At 26.7% G+C, this 15,523-nt stretch overlaps 1 protein-coding gene across 1 annotated transcript in view; it reads left to right on the forward strand.

The window, feature by feature from the left end:
* Nucleotides 1-15,523, forward strand: part of LOC112592811 (limbic system-associated membrane protein-like) — a gene marked incomplete at its 3' end in the record, with an annotated part of 454,015 nt that overhangs the window by 99,952 nt on the left and 338,540 nt on the right. The gene's annotated exons all lie outside the window — the stretch shown is intronic.

A 15,523-nucleotide genomic window follows, 5' to 3' on the forward strand; every position in this document is an offset into this window, starting at 1 on the left:
ACGTGGATGATAGGATTATACATAATATAATATATTATTTCTACTAAAATGATTAAATGTTTAAAATAACAATATTATGCTAAAGTCTGTTGAGTGACACTGCAGTAGGCCAACAATAACCTTGAAAACTATCGAACTGATATTATACAGAATAATATGCATTTTATAAACTAAGAATCGTTGAATATTATATATTAGTATATACGTATTATGAAATTCTCGGTAATGAAATAAAATAATATTATTGGGCGCATGTATGGCATAAAATTCCAATTAATCGATTGAAAATGTTTAATATTAATATACATAATAATATGTATAACTGGTACAGTGGTACCCCACAGACTATTTATTTTGTATGTATACAGGTTTGCCAAAAAATCTGAGTTCTGCAATTATTTTAGTTCCAGGAAACGCATGATTATTATCTACTTTTAAATATTACCTAATTAAATATGGCGGATTCTGAGTAGTTACTATATAATATATTATATATATATATATATACGATCATACGTTTTAACAAAATCCCTCGTCGATCTACCACAGTTCACGGTGGCACGGTTTAGTCTTCGACAGTTCGACGTCGCGTTCGTTATCGTCAGTGAGTAAGTGATTTTGTGTAACAATAGATGTGTGTGTAAACCGCGGTATGAATTTTGGACAAAATTTAAAAAAATTCAAACAGAAATAATATTATATGTTTTTGTTGAAATAGCAGTACAATCTCTCAACAGTTTTTCTCGTGGTTATACATTTATCGTAGTTAATGTGTTATTTTTTTCCTTCTACGACTTTTAAATTTGGGCAAACAAAAATTTTCCGGCTATATAAATATATACATGAGTGAATTGGAAACACTAAGTTGAATAAAATTGCTGAAAAAACTCGATAATACTATTTCGCGTAAAAACGATGTCCCTATTCGCGGGGAAAGATTGTTATAAAAAAAGAAGTTACGGTTTAAATTAATTATCAAGTTATATAACAATGATTTTTTTAAGACAGATTAGTCTATCAAGTTGTACGGTGGAGTTTATATATAATATTGTTCTCGAAAAATCTACAAGAGTGTTGAAAAATTGATTGCACAGAAAAAAGCAAAATACAAATACTGGGTATCGTCATGACATAAATTAAGGTAATTTAAAAAAATATATAAATTAAATAAAACTTTATTTTTATACCTACATATAGGCACTAGCCATAAATTGGATACAATATATTTTTATTAATTTAGCAATTTTATCATTACTTAAAAAAATTGTCAGTAAATTATTTTATGGTTAACGAGACAGGTAAAATTATTATTATATAGTGTTCTCTATCTTTCTAAACGGCTTACTTATTTTCTACAGTATATTTTTAAAATTATAGCAGGCGGTAATTTCACGACAGCAATTTATGGAAACTGATAGATTTCTTTCAGTCAAATCATATACAACTTTACTAAAATATTCTGAGTACTTTCCACCAAAAATATATAAAAAGGAAAATTAAAATTATTTTTCTAGGCTTTTTAAGAAATTTTTCTTTTTGATTGGAAGGAGCTAAGACTTTAACTTATGAATAATATTTCTGTATTATGGTATCTGATCAATAAAAATCTCGAAAAACTGAACTGTAATTAAAAAATAAATGCACATATTTTTCTGTATAGAAAAATTGAGGTACAAATGTACATTATTTATATTTAAAGGTAGCTATTATATTTTTTTTTATTTTTGTATTATGTACATTTTTTACAAGTGATGCTTTTTATAGCACGTCTAGGTATACATTTTATAAATATGTTTCAAAATATCCTGCAGGCTTCAGTGACACGTTGTGTACACAGGACAGAGGTGTTTTTCTCTCAATGAATTTATTCATTTTCCAGTTTAACGTACACTTATAATGTTACTTTATGCGTAAAATAGTAATAATAATAAAAATAATAGAAGTAATGAAATATAAAATAAAAAGCAGAGCTACGACAAGTGGTGTACGCATGATTTTTAATGGAAGGGGCTAGGAAATTAATTACGATTTTATTTTTATTTTATCCAATCAAATAATTTCAAACGCATTTAGGTGGGTATTTGAAAATGTTTGTACAACTTCAACTACTTAAATTTTCTGGTAAAAAAAAAAAAAAAATACTTGAAGCAAATTAGATCTAGTTTGTACTTTTAGGATATCAAAATTAAAAGTTCTCAGTACTTTTTAAAATAATCGGAAAATCCAAAATACATAATTAAATTAAAAATTATTAAAAAATGTTGTAACGTAAGTTAAACTGTATCATCGCTTAGATTGTATTTTATTAATTTTAATTTTTTCTTTCTAAAAATGTCATTAAAAAAAATATTGATTTGATTAAAAAACTTAAAAAAATAATACAAGATTCTTCACAAGTTTTATTATAGCTATTTAAAAATATTAACGATATATAGGGCGATTATTTTTTAATTTAAAGCATTAAAGTTCACATTTTGACAAAACCTCAATTAATTTCTAGTCCAAAATGTATAAAATAATAAATTTATATGGCTCTAAGGCTTGGCAATGTAATATAAGGTTATTTATACAAGTAGTTTATACTTTTACCAAATAATTAGTAATCATTTTGGGAAAATTGGTTTGTAAATGAAATATTTTTGAAAAAATGAATTTATTCCAGTAAGATGTACATGCATTTACGTCTTTCTTACTAGTTGACGATAGTTGAAACTCGATAAAATTTTAAAAATTATAAAATAAATAGTAGTATTATGGTCAAGGGGGGCTCCAGCCCGTTAGGCCCCCTGCGCACGCCACTGGGTACGACAGTCGGCTATAATAGAAACCTTTATAGCACTAAAACACTTTCAAGTTTTATTCAGTATTCCGAAGTAAAATATAAAGATATCGGTAGATACCTAGTGACGTCATTCAAATTACACTGATTGTTCGTTGAAAAAGGACTTTCTCGATCGAATCCGCGGCCGTTCTATCTAATAGTACGAGTATAACACCATAAATACCGATATAATTGAATTAGGATTTACTAATATACAATATTTTTAAACAATTCATCAATCCTTTTCATTTTCATTTTAAGCATGCACACCTCGATGCACACAATGACAATATAAAATAAATTCAGTGTATGTTGCAGTTTTGATAAATATTAAAGTTTTTTTTGTTTTTATTTGTTATCAAATATTGAAAGATGAAATCAGTGTTAAACTTCAGTGCTGAAAGGGCTATGAAGGGAGAATAAATAATAACGGAAGTACGGTAGACGCAAACGTTTCCTATTCGTTAAATTTTACTATTGTCGTATTCGGTGTTCTATAAAAATGAAATAACGTTTCTAAAAATGAGCTCGAACACGTGCGAATATTTCTGTCACACTTCCTCATTCCATTACATTTCTGTCTTTGCCTCTATTTATTTTATTTCTCTATCTATTTCATCGTCTATCTGTATCTCAATCATTTCGTTTTTAAATAAGCATAAAACAGTAGTGGCATAACATAAAATAATATTAAAAACAAAAATATTCTTTTTTTTTGTATGAAAACGGTTCACATATATTGATTTAATAGAGTCGTAATATACTCAAATAAATATTTTATATCACTGATCCTTTGAGTTTGATCTATTTAACGTTTGGTATGCATAATTGTAGCATAAAGGTATATTATATCTGTGGAATTTTATTTTTAGTTTATACTTTGAAAAATATGAACTATTTACGTTGCTGATATACCTACCACCTACCTGTTATGGAAACTTTTGTAGTGTTTAGTAACGTTCATTTAGCAATAGCTTCGAGTAATATCGTTATATACAAACGTATAAAATGTGCTTTAATGATTGTTGTATTATCACGTCATTCGATAAATTATTTCCAACATATTTTACGACCATAACTAGATAAAATATGTTCTGTTTAGAAATTGCTACCACAAATTTTTACGTGTCTTTACAATTTTATACATACCTATTCCAATCGAGTAGTTGGACTCTAATAAGTTTGAGCGATTGATCTGCGAATTAAATGCATTGTAAACGACAGGTGCATAAATAATTCATAATAAACATTTATATACGGCTTTCCTATCTTTATTAAAGTACACTTTTAGGATAATCAATAAAGAGAGAGAAACAATAGTTAAAAGTAAAACAAAAGTAAAGAGGCGATAAATAAACATATATACTTTAACGTAAAAACACTATCGTGTTTAAAAATAAGTGTAAAAGAGATGCAATATAATGTTACGATTAACAATGCTATCAGTTGAGTTTGCTTACAGATTTTTATAAAATATCGTATTCATAAAATACAATGATTTAGATATGCAGATACAATTTCAATTAGGCAATTTCTTCAATATAAGAAATGTTTATGAAACTTAATTTTATTGAAATTTGAATGTCAATATCATATTTATTGGGAGCAATTAGAATATGAGATGAGGTGAATTACGTGTATATTATTTATAAAAGAATTAAATAATTATGCTCACTCCAATTTATCTTTTAAGAAATTACTTATGAATTATTTATTCCAAATATTTTAATTTGATGTATACTTAAGTGTATTTAAAGACTATATTTTTAAGTCTTTCTATGAAGATTTTTAAATCATAGAAACCAATTTTATTCGAAATATTAATATATTAGAACTCTACAACAATAATAAGAATAAATATTATTTATTTATTTTTCTGTTTAAGTATTTAGAATTGAAGATGGGAAAATATAAGCAAATTACATATAGAGTAAATACATTTAATTTTTATTTTGATGTAAAATAGTGATAAAAATCTTTTTTTAATATTTCATCTTTTTGATATTTTATGAATATATATAGCTATACCACTATATTTTTTATAAACCTTGCATAATAATGTTATTATTATTTTTAAATATTAATTATAATTATTAGTCTTATAGTTAATTACTAAAAAGTAAATCGTTAGTCTTTAAATATACGGTCCTTAAGTATACTTGAAAATTTCAAAAATCATAATTTAAACAAACGCATAATAAACAATTATAAATACAATAGTGTTGAGAAATGAAAATGATTGTCGTGTCCTGTTATATATTATGAGATTATAATAAATTTTTTCCTGTCGCTCTTGTCATTTCTGTTGTTCAACGGGTCGGTTTTTTATATTTATTCTAGATAATCATGATTTCTATAGAATATTGATTTCATAAAAAAACTTCTAAATATATCATGGCACACGACTAAAACGAAATTATTATTTTTATTATTTACAGTATAACGCATATCTAAAAAATAAAACTAAAATCACAATATTATCTTTATTATAATATATACTTTGTTTAATAAATATTTTGGTATTATTAAACTTCAAAACGTGCTTGTAAATAATGTATTAAAAGCTCTAAATAGGTACTGTGATATTGCATAATAATTGTTATTATATTATTTAGTATAAATTATGTTCAATGTTTTCTGACATCAATAACGTGTACTATTAAATTATGAATTTTAAAGTATAACTCTGTGCGTTTGACGTTTATTAGGTTTTTTTTTACATTTTCATACCTAAATAGCTGAATCATTTTTGATGCAATTTTAGTTAAAAAAAAAAAATAAATAACTTGAACTCCGAGTAAGGATTTAGGCTACTTTTTTTTTCTAAGCCAACAACCTTTAAAGATATGAGCTAAATAATCACTCTCATATGATTGAAAATCAACTGTATAGATAAAAATTTTATAATTTATAGGAGAGTGTTGATTTTATATTCTACGCTCTTTGTTTAAGAAAGATTTTTTTAAAAATTCAACTTTAATGATATGGATGGGAGTATCCAAATGTACAGAAAGGAAATAATATGTTTATTCACAAATTTACATTAGTCTTGATATAAATGTTTTTCAATGATACAATTAATGAAACACAATTAGCTTAAACTAGCTTCCGTTTTTTATCATAACTTTCAAACTAATAATATGTGAGCAAAGTCAGTATTGAATACCAGCATTAAAAATTATCGAGAATAACTCATAAGAATATATTTTTATGATATCCTAAAATTATTTAGTTTTATAATTAAATATTCAAATTAAGTTAGTTACAACTTTCAAGCGATGTAAAAATCATGATTTTTTTACCACGATTGACGCTCTTTATATAATTCATCTGCCATCTATATATACATAAGACAAGATGTGCACGTGAAACTCGAATCACTTTTTGAAAATATTGAAAATAAGAATAACGAATTTCCAATTCATGTATAGATAGGTAACTATGTTAATGTACAGATCAATTCATATTCTGTAGTTCTTTTTTGTATTCGTCATGCTGTGTATGAAAATTAATTTAAATCGACGTTTGTGAAACATTTTATCGGATTCATTTTTTCCATTTCGATGATAGATATTATCACGTTCAACACGAATCAATCATAATTTGTCATGTACATACCATTTGGTTACGCAAACTATTACATAGGATTATAACATAAATAAAATATCAAGCATAATAATAGAAAATATTTGTATTAATGTGGTCAAAGTTTGCACGAAAACGATAAATTATACTTACTAGGTATCATATAAAAATACTACTAACGTCACAAACCGACAACCATAAAAATATGTATTCGATAATTTGTAAGAAATTAGTTCATTAATTGTATCTACAAAATGAAATAAATACATATTATAATATGTGTAGGTAATTGTTATAGATTCTATTTTTGTTAACTTTGGTTTAGCATAGAAAACACTTTTACATAATAATACTACTGATAGTGTGTGACCATAATAAAATAAACGAATAAAATATAAGAATTACAGTTTAAAATATATCATTTGATTATTTATTTTTAACAACAATTTGACTATATTTTGATCTCGGAAGTAAAAGCCAAGTTTTTATGGTTTTAATCAACTACGTTTCAAAATAAATAAAACTTTTTTCAAATATTAATCACGATTTACTAAAAAATAAATTTAAAACCTCGAAAACGCAGAAATATATAAAATAAAAATTATATTTATAATAATGTAAAACAAACTTTGACCAAAATAATATTTATTTATTTTATTTTAAAAATAACAGAAAAGAGGTTAAAGCATAGAATACGCAGCCTACGTTATATACTTTATATACTCATTCATACAATAATTTAATCTTATTTTACCCTTATAATATTATAAATCTATAAAATAAATAATAATATTATAATCTACCAAATCGCACAGAGTTAGTTTGTATAAGCGTCATCATATATAGTTTTTGTGTTAATCTGTATGGTTTATTGTTTGATTTTCGTTGTCGATTCATTTTATTATATTATTATCCCCTGCTAGGCGCAACAGGCTGTGCAGCCGCTGGTGTGATCTAAAGTGTGGGCGATGAGTGTTGTGGGGGGAGTGGTCGTATCGACGACGTACTTCACTCTGTTCGTTTGTTCTCTGCAAAAGCGTAAAGCCAGAGTTCGATGGTGGGTCTCAATTATCATAATATCGAAATATCGAAGCGATAAAATGTCAACGTGACATAGAATTATTTATTGATAAAGTATATTCGTTTGTATATTTGCTCATTATTATACAACAATAATAAACCGATCACATTATACTAAAAAAAAAAGTACGACATTAATATAATGTAAAATCTTACCATCATTATTGTTATTTATTATAAGTATACTAATACATTATTGTGATTATAACTTAAAGTTTAAATATATAATAGATCACCACGTGGCTAAATACTCAGGTATATCAGCAATAATACAAAAGTTCGTTCTAAAAAGCGCATTCATAGAATAATAAACAAATTTTAATTTATTATATGATAATATGACGTCAGCCGGCAAGGATTTTTATCGGCCAAATCTTGAAACTAGTTACAACTGTGAAAAAAGTGATAAAATTTCCTGTCGGCTGACGTCATGACATGCGTATCACAGAGTTGCTGACATACCTAAGTATTTAGCTATGCATCACCAAACATTAATTATAACAAGTACATTAAACAAGGTCCGTCAGACCAAATGCACGTTTTTCAAAGTGATGCTACGCCAAAAGTTATTTTAATTTTTAAAAAAAATGTTATTATTGCATCAAAAAATGCAGAAAAATATGCAGTTTTTTACAGTAACATAATTTAGGTTATAAAAATAACGTAATTAAATTATTGGCCTTTATTTTTTCGAGGACAACAGGCAAACGATTACTGTAAATTCAGAGCGTAACATCGAAATGCTGACCCAATTTTTTTTACTAAGTTTTGAAGCTCAGATGTGTCTGTGTCAGAAAAATGTGGTCTCAACAAGATGGGGAAAATTAACACATAGCTTGTGTTTCAATGGAAGTTCTTTTCAAAAAAATTCTTGAATAAATATCCATTTCACGCTTTATAGACATTCTATGGCTTTCTCGCTACCATGACCTGACTATATATGATTTTTTCTTATGGGGTCACTTAAAATCAAAATTTTATCAGCACAAGCCAAGAACATTTGATGAATTGAAGTTGTGAGAGAAGTTTTGGGATTGATGCTGATCAATGCGATGGTCTTATTTTAGGAGTGCCTAGATTCCTGCATTGCGGCTTAAGAGCATCATATGACTGACATTATTTTCAAAACCTAAATTTTGTTACTATAAAAAAAACTACATACATTTTTGCATTTTTTTTATGTAGGTACTAAATTTTTTTTTACTGCAATTGCTTTTGGCGTAGATTAATTTTGAAAAACATACGTTTGTTTTGATGGTCCCATTAATAATAATCGAATTGAATTTTCGGTTTTTTGAAATTACTTTTATACAATCAATTCATACTTCAAATTCACAGATATTACAATATTTTAGTTTATAGCCTCTTATTTTCACCATAAGAAGTAAAAACTCATAGTGAATCGGGTATTTATATATTATTAAATTCTCAACGATATCTGATTCATGAAATTTTTACAACGAAATTGAATTGAATTTTATAAATAAATTTACTATACAACTTGAGCTAAAATTATTTGACACAGTGTATAATAATAGTTGTGTTATATATATATATATATATATATATATATATTATTGGAATAATACACAAAATTATAATCGTTTACTGTTATATTTTTTGTATATATATTATGTAATATTATAATAGACTTAGAGTAACAGTAGTAATTATCTATTATAATAGGAAACACAATTTGACGACATTCAATTATGGTTTTAAATTAGATTACTATAACTAAATAAAAAAATATTAAATGATTAATATAACTAAATTGCTAAATATTTCATATTTTTATGGTTACCTGGAACTGTGTATAGATTTAATATTTTTAATAGTTGTGATAGATAATCAATATGTTGAAACAATTAACAAGATTGCATGTGTCACATTTAGAACCGATTATTTTTTGATGATGAAGAATGAGTGGGTTAGATTGGTATATGTCCTATTCTCGCTCAGGTGATTTTTTATTACTTCATCTTTTCTTTGTAAATAAGGGGAAATTTCTATTTTTGGAAAATATTTATTTTTTAATTTTTGTAAATGGTATTTTAAATAATATTTGTTTGCCATGCTTTCTTTGTTCAGAGATAGTGTTTACTAGTTAGGTATATTTTTAACTTTTAAGGAATGTTGTGATTACCCACCTTAGGTTCGTTTGTAATTAAGTCTGATTTTTAATTTTTAAGTAGCTCGATATGAGGTAGGACGCACACGAATGTAATTCTTTTATGAATTAAAGTTCTTGAATATATTATACTAAGTAATTTTTTGAGTAATTTTTAATTGACTTTATAACGTTCAAAAAAATCACTTATGAATATAGAAAAGACTGAGTTTGAGAATGTAACGATTTTTAAAGCTTTGTAAATGGCGTATGCCGCAGTTGTATAAATACTAGTCGTAATGGATAAAAGTAAAATTTATTTATTTAATTTTCTGGGTTATTCTATGATTACTATGAAAACTTATCCGTATATATTTGTGCATTAGTGATGGAACAATATTTCCGTAAGTGGTTTCGGGTAACTATACTGTTTGTGTTGTGTTTACAGTGATTGGTAAGTTATGTATTTATGTTTGGAGACTAAAGCCAAGAGGAAAATTACATTGTATTTTACAACATATTATTATGATGCGCATTTAAGATATGGGTAGCATGAGTAGTAACACTATTCCTGTCAGCGTCTTATATAATAAACGTTAGATTTAAACGCGTGCATGCATCATCCATTACATAATATATGCTATGCAATCACTGCTTTTCGATCGTATGAGTAATGGTTGTTTGTATTTCATTATTATTATTTTTATTTTCTCTTTAAATGGAATAAGTGCGCGTGCATATAATATGCGTATAGATCCTAAACGTTTCCGACACCGACACTACCACCACCGCCACCGTCACCCTCTTCGCAACCATTCATTTTATTTTTAACGGGAACTTTATCAAAAAATATTATATTATGAATAATAGTAGTATGCGAATTTTGTACATGATCCGACGACGATCGAGCGTGAGCGAGTCCTTTTGTAAAGATAGTTTTAGTTCAAATGAGTTTTCCTGTTGATATGTACTATGGAATAGACGCGGGGCCAACTTTGCGTAAAGTCATCAAAGTTTGTTTGTTCGCAATCGTTTACCCGCGCAGATGTTATACGATATATTCAGCTATATATATGACATATAATAATATGTGTATAACATGTAACGCGTAAGTACGCGTATACACATGGCGTATAATATTATGTATGTTTTGAAGATATTCTGCCGCGGAAAGCGCGCGCGCGTACACTGAATCCCGACGTTGCCGCGCGGAAATCGTATATGATGTATACATCTCGTATATTATTATTATATACCGTGTGTTGCATAATATTATATAGGGTGGAGAGCACGGTAATTATTTTTAAATAGATTTTATAGCATTTAATAGAACGTCATTCCAGCATTATTGTACTGTCACTCCGTCTTACAAACGTACATTATATATTACAGCATATTTGAGTTCAGTTGAAGCATTTGTGCTATAGCTTTAATATTGACCTTGTGTTAGACTTTAAGACAAAACAATTTTTCTCTGTATTCGTGTGTTAGATGTATTGTATGTGTCTATGTTATTTTGATTTTTAAGTGACTTATCTGTATGTAAAATATCTTGTAAAATATAATTAAAATATAAAACTGGTTATGAGTTATGACTTGCTTAGAAATTAAATAATAACATAAACAAACGACAAACGACAAACAGACAAGGATAATATTCTTATCTTTAAGTTTGAAAATTATTTAATTTACACTCTAATAAGTAATAATAATAAAGCTAACTACATAAAATCGGTTCGGATGAACGGAAATTTGCTATGTTGTCCATATACATTTGTAAGAGACTACACGGGTCATAATGCGAAATGTTAAAGGTACGAAGTATATAAGTATATTGTAATAGGATATTCTAATAAAGATTAGGAATACTACTTCTATTCGTATTTTGAATAATATATCTTTTCAAATAAATAGAGCAAGTATTCAGAATGTGCGAATTAAAATATATTTAACCATACAAATATTTGGAATAAGGAATACGTTACAAGAATAAAAAATTATTTTTAACAAATTTAAATGTTTTAGCCATTTATTCGTAACTAAATAACCTAAATGTAACTTCTGATTATGGGATATATTAAAAAAATATCACTGTTATTTAGTAGTATTAAATATAAACAAAAAATATATTGATGTTTATAAATGAATTCATACAAGTACGTTTTTTTAAATAACATTTAAATGTAAAGATTTTTCAAATTTTAGTGTAAAATATTAAAAAATAGAATTTTTAAGGACAAATTATTTCATTTTATAACTCAGCTCAAATTTAAAGATAGGTACCATAAACGTTATACAGTCGAATTCACTTATAACTATGCCGTTTACAACGATATTCCGGGTAAAACAATTCCAAGCAATGTATTTGGTTGGTTTTATATCTTATGTGTTGTTACATTTTATAATCTGGATATAACGAAGTTCGATTATAATAATCAGATTCTCTTGGTCCCTTGAAGATCGTAATAAGCGAATATGAGCTTGTTAATCATGGGACGTGAGGTTTAATATGATAAAGATAGTCAATGATATAGCAAAAAATATAGTAATTTTCTAGATGTGTAAACAGTGGTGGATCTAATTAAATTCCGATTAAAAGGGTAGGTATATGAAAAAAGACAAAAAAAAAAAAAAAAACGGAGAAAAAACACTGACAAATGAGCACGTCAAATGGTCGAGTAATTTGAAAAGTTTTTCAGTTAAAAAAAAACAAAAAAAACAAAACAACTAAAGGTAGTGATCGGCGGCTCACAATTGAGCATTAAAAATTAAATTAAAAACTCTTGTGTTGTTAAACATATTAAACATATTATATTCATTATAGTCCGTCCTGAAAGAATAGTTTTATTTAGGTGATTTTTCCAATAGACTCACCCCAAATTAGATATTTGCATACTATGTTTCTTTTAACCGGTAATTGATTTACAATGCCTAAGTAAAATGTATAGCTATATTGATCATGAATTATTTTATGTTCACGATTATACGCATAGTATGATATTTATAAAAAATATACATTTCAGTTATAAAGTTAGTGGTAATTTTGTAACCTCGAAACAAACGTAAATTTTCTTAAAATTATTTTGTATGATCTAAAAAAAAGTACAATGTAATATATGCATTGTTATTTATAGTTCTTAAATACCGTAAAAACTTGAAGTATTTGTTACTTACGAATACTTATAATTTATAAATTAAGTTGCATTAAAAAATTCAAACAGCACAAAAACGGGTTGAAAGCATGAAAAATTTACTCTGTATATATTAATTAGACAACTAGTACGTGTCAAAACTGACAGGTTATGCGCGTTATGGTACATCAAAAACCCAAATAGTTATCATTACGCGCATCGTTATCCGTGAAAGTAAACGGTAAAAAAGCCCGGGATAAAGATTATTAAGAAAAAATTGTATTTATTAGGTATTTGCATAACTATAATTATGCTTTAATTATTATCATAACTATTACTATGAACATTTTTTCGATAACTTTTAGGAACATTTCCCATCTTATGATATTCATTAGTTTATATGCTTGATTGTATTTACAAATCCACCATAAATATTTTTATTAATCTTATACTATCCAATTCATGGACGTAGCGAGGGTAGAACGGGGTGGAGGACACTTGTCCCCTTGCGCTTCAAATTAAATTCCATTTCTTACACCAAACGTGTAAATTTTACTATAAAAAGCAAAAAAAAAGGTTATCAACTGTCTTCTCTAATTAAAATCCTAACTACACCCATGCTATCCATTATTATATAATTACAGTATTACTGCTGTGACACGTGGTTGACTATAGTAACCATGAATGCAGCTATATTAAAGGAACTAATAAAATCGTCCATCCGACTTATCACTACGCTTTTTTCCTGCAAAACACGACGTATAGTTGCGGTGTGAATCCACCGATCTGCGAAGGATAGCCATCGCTTTGTAGTTAGTCTACTGCGAGAGTATTGTACGAGCATTATATATAAGTACCATCGTCATGGATATATATTGTATAGTCAGCGGAAGACGCGGTTACAGACGACTTCTCTCTCTATACAAATCTCGCCCGACACTTCAAAGATATTTCGTTATTCATATATATATATATATATACGAAATAAAAAAAATATATACCTATATAGATAAATTTTACGGAATTTCATTAAAATTATTCATTATAACTCGGTTGTGCGGCACCAAAGTTAAAAAGAACGGGCCTCTATCGCCATTCGACTTTCGGTAGGTATGTATTGTACGCTCGCCGTGTAATTTATAACGGCCCGTACTCGGCAGCTACGATGTTAACTGGTATATATACTTGAAGCGTATACGAGCCCGTCATCGTGGGCACGTGGGTACAATATTATTATATATTATTTTACTTACTATTTACGCAATAACGTGTATCTAAATTCTGGAAATTAAAAAAAAAAACACATCGTATTTACGATACAATTTGTGAATTGTAGTTGAATTTCGAAAGCGTTTATCGGTATTCATAATTTTTTAACGATGTAAAATAATATAGTAATAATTTAGTATATGTATTATACAATGTGTTTATTTTAAATGCTGCGGAATAAAACATCGAAAAGTTTTTTCGCATTTGAAAGTATGTTTTTTATATATATAATTTTAAATAATTTAAAAAATTAATTTTTACTATTTTTGATCGTTACAATTTCAACTTTTTTTAATGAAATATACATTTTTTATTTGAAATTCTAAAAATATTTTTCTGAAATTAACTATGTATAAAATCGAATTTCAGCTACGTATAAACAATCAGTTATAAATATTAAAATTGTTTAAAGCTATAACTCATTATTCATAAACTCATAACAAATCCGTTTGTAATATGATTTGTATATACATTATAAATTCTCAGACAAATATTTCGGTCGGCTACTGATAATTCAACGTTATGTTTTATTCCTGATGATCTAGTATTATTTTAAGATAATCGATATATTAAATTTACATAGGTATGTATACCTACAAGCACACATAACAATAATATTTATTTACCATTAGTTTTTATTTTGAGTATTTTCACAATTTACATGGCAGAACCGCTTGTTCGCAGTGTTGACTTGAATCATAAGGTTTTTAGGTTTAGGTTTTATGTTATTTAGATGTACAAATTTAATAATGCGTCGTATATTAAGTTAAACGAGGACTTAGAAGTTCTAAGAGTTTCATATTTTTCTAGATATATATTCTTGATTTATAGCTAGATCTTTTTTTTTAATTTTTGATTTAAATAGTAATTGCATATTCCTATGCATATTCTTATGTATCATATTTTATTTAAATATATAGTATATACTTAAATACTTGACGTGCCTGTTAAATAGTACGAACAAAAACTGCTTCGATTTAAACAATACAATATTATTTTAATGTATATTTTAAAAACCATCTAAGACGGCAATTTTTTTCGTTATTATTTTTTTTTAATATTTTGAAAACATCGATTTTTGTTACCCCAATAGTTTGGTGCTACCGTTATTCCGACGAAACATTATTATAAAAATGTAATTGAATAAGAGGGTGCGGAGAGAACTAATTTTGAAATATATGTAGTGCGCCACTTACACCTATTTCCAATAATACCAATGATTAATATATTTTAGGTTTAGGTTTGTTTATTTTTTTTTTCTATAAATTAGCGTCCGATAAGTAATATATACTTGGAATGGGATTAAGGACCTTCAGTGAGCCACGAATAATATTTTGAGAGCTCTTCCTAGACGTTTTAATGTTGGATGATAAATTATGATTATTATATTTTTTCTTCAAAATAAAAATCTCCCCGTTAATAATAATTAGAAAATTTTAATTAATTTTTAAAATAATAATAAATCGAATTTAAATGACGTTCGTGTATATTTTAAGCTCCACGATCTGATTACAGCATAACCTTATA

The sequence above is a fragment of the Melanaphis sacchari genome, unplaced genomic scaffold, assembly GCF_002803265.2.
Source record: "Melanaphis sacchari strain LSU unplaced genomic scaffold, SCAv2.0 Contig195_pilon_pilon, whole genome shotgun sequence".
In the NCBI taxonomy this organism is placed as follows: domain Eukaryota; kingdom Metazoa; phylum Arthropoda; class Insecta; order Hemiptera; family Aphididae; genus Melanaphis; species Melanaphis sacchari.